This window comes from Cynara cardunculus, assembly GCF_001531365.2.
Source record: "Cynara cardunculus var. scolymus isolate 2C chromosome LG 16, CcrdV1, whole genome shotgun sequence".
Taxonomy (NCBI): Eukaryota; Viridiplantae; Streptophyta; class Magnoliopsida; order Asterales; family Asteraceae; genus Cynara; species Cynara cardunculus.
This window is the reverse complement of record NC_037543.1, coordinates 429,426-432,710: the sequence shown is the minus strand read 5'-3', so window position 1 is coordinate 432,710 and position 3,285 is coordinate 429,426.

The window sequence follows — 3,285 nt, the reverse complement described above, 5'->3', positions numbered from 1 at the left end:
TGGAAATTTCAACACCTCAAATGAGGTTGCATGTTGTATCAGGTAACAATGTTGTATTGGATTCCTTCCGGTGGAAATTTCAACACCTCAAATGATTTTGCTTTTGGTAATTGGTCTTGAATTCTTCATACTTAGAGGTTTTCCGTGTTGCCTAAAGGTATTTTTTGTGGTGTTGATGTTGGTTTGATTTGGAAGTTGTTTGTTAGACCAATTCTCCACTCTTAACGGTTTTTAGGTTCTCCTTTTCGTAACCTGGACAATTCAAGGGCCTCTTTCCAGTATCTTCTATTTTTGGGGATGTCAATTTGAAAGTTGTTTGTTACGGCATCAGTTAGTAGTTCCGATTTTCAAGCTGTTGGTTTAGGCCAGATTGTTATCCTCAACGGTTTTCAGGTTTTGGTATCTTGGACACTGTTTTCAGGTGCTTTTTCTAGTATCTTTGTACTTGGGAATGTTGATATTTTAAGTTTATATGTTATGGCGTAGCTTGGGGGCAATAATGCGGTTCGTTTAGTTCTTGGTAAATGATTCCAGGTTCTTCAGATGTTCTTTCGTTGCTTCATAGATGCGATATGACCAGATGTTATCATTCAAGTGGTTTATGCCAGTAGTCAGGTTCCTTCTTTTTGAATTTTCTGTCGTCAATGGTAATTATATATATCGACTACAAACCTATATGTTATGGCAGATACCACCAGGATATTGGTTCATTGTGTGTGAAATTATGAGTAGATTGTTATTGGAGGAGGTCTTGGTGATGGATTCTAGGATCTCCCAGGTAATTTGGTTTCAATTGCAAAGCTATTTGTTATGGCATGACAGTCTGGTCATTTTGTAGCTGTGAGAACTTACATCTGGGTAACATCATGAAGAAATTCATAACATGAGATTTTTGAATTCGATTATCAGCTTCATTTTTTAAGTATTCTGTTATGGCACAGTGTTATTGTTCGCTAATCAACTTTGTGATAAGTTGTCAACAGAAATTGTTGGTTTGAAAGAAATGAAGATAAGGTGCTTGTATCTACATCATTTTGCAGTAGAATCAGGTTTCTGGTCCTGTGGTGTCTTCATTGGTTGGAGTAGCAGGTTGGAGTAGCACTTGATAGACGGTTGCTCTTTATTGTCACCTTCCATCTATTTGCTCTTTGTATCGTGGGTCGAGAATGATTAGATCTTCGTGTGTTTCTAGGGTTTTGTTGGTTGTTGAGAGATGGCTAGCTGTCGGTTCATCATTTCATAGCAGTTGGATGGTTACATCTGATCTCGTTTGTTGTGCCAACCTTAGTGTGATTGTTTTGTGGGTTTTGTTTGTGGTCCTTGCTAGCGGATCAGCAGCGCATGTTTTCTTCCGTGCCACTATCTTGTCTAATCTTTGATGTCTCCATTTCCCTTGTGTGTGTGATTAGATTGTGTTCTGTGTGTAGGTTCTACTGCTACCAAATACCGTGGTCCAATTACAAAGATCTTCAATTGCTGGTTTTTCTATGATTCTTATGATTGTCTTCTGTTTTAGCATTAATGCTTTTTATTGTAGCTGTCTTGGACTAATCTATGTTCCCTTGCTGTATGAAACACGTCATGTAGGTCTTCTTCAGTGGGACATGGGTTACGTGCTTCCTTTCCACTATTTTGTCTTGATCTTTGATTTCTGCATTTCCCTTGTGCGAGTCTGTGTGTGATTCGATTGTGTTCTGTGTGTAGGTTCTGTTGATACCAGATACCGTGGTCCAACTATCAAGATTACTAATCGCTGGTCTTCCTATAAATTTTTATGATTGTCTTCTGTTTTAGCATTATTGTTTTGTATTGTAGTTGTCTTGGCTAATCTATGTTCTCCTTGTTGTATGAAACGTGTCATGTAGGTGTTCATCCATGGGACACGGGGTTACCTGCTTTCTTGCCCACTATTTTGTCCAATCCTTGATTCATCCATTTCCGTTGTGCAAGTCTGTGTGTGATTAGATTGTGTTCCCTGTGTAGGTTCTGTTGATACCAGATGCCGTGGTTCAGTTATCAAGATTGTTGTTTGGTGGTTTTTCTATAATTCTTACGACTCTTCGGTTTTTTAGCATTAATGTTTTTTATTGTAGTTGTCTTGGGCTAATTTGTGTTCCCCTTGCTGTGTGAAACGCTGTCATGTAGGTCTTCCGTGGGACACCAGTTACCTGCTTGCTAATATGATTGGCAATGAACTGTTGTTCCTGGTAGTGAATTATTGGCGTACACTCTCATTTCTGAATTGCTATTTGTGTAGGCTTGCATGATGAGAATATGTTCTTTCTGTAGGTTTGTTTGGTGCCAAACGTGCTCTGTTTCCTGAGATCACCATTGCTCGGTTTATTTTTATTTGATCATTGGTTTTACGTCTTCCAATCATTATAATTTCCTTCTGTCTTTTGGTAATGCTCTAACAAAACCTTGCTTTGATTAAACCATATAAGGTTATTCTATGAATATTGTGTACATTTTGCATGATACTTAAAAAGTGTTCTCTTTATTCGATCCAGTTTTTTAATGCACCCAAATTTTATTCTCTTCATTGCTTCATTTGAATGTTCACAAGTATTTATTTGAAAGCGTTGAGGTCATAGATGGCTCTACAATATAGCTTAATATTTATTACTTGTTTAGTTAAATGGATATGGCTCTGCTTGAATGATATTCTTTTGGCAACATTTTCTTGTAGTTTTATGAGGTTCGTTCAGCCACTTATCTTGCAGATCTTGTAGGTCGTCTTCCTCAATGGCGCACAAGTATCTGCTCATATGGTTAGGCAATTGGTTGAAGCACTTGTGTCGGCAGCAGCAGATGTCTTCGTCTGTTCTATGTGACTAGTCTTTTTCTCACTGATCTCATTCTGTATCATTGTCTCGTTTGTTGTGTGTTTTTCTCTGCATGCCTTATATGTGGAAGGATAAGTTGTTGCGACTATATGTTCTAACATAACTCAAATCTAGTTTATGGTTGTGCGTCTCTGTGATTAGGTTGTCTTTCACTTGGGGCCAAACACCATGGTCCAGTTATCAAGATCATCATTAGCTGGTTATGTTTGTTTCTGTTTTTGCTTTGTTGGTTTTTCGTCTTCCCATTATTATTTATCTTGCTCCTTTGTTAATAGGTCGAAAAAGATTGTCCGTCGATTGAATAATCCCAGCTTCTGTGTCTGTTTTGCTAATGCTTTTTGGCCTGGGTGTTGTTTATCGGAAGTAAAAGGAGAAGCTCCCATGCTTGCCTGCTCTTTTTGTCTAGCAGCTATGAGACTGGATAGGGTTTGATTGCTGT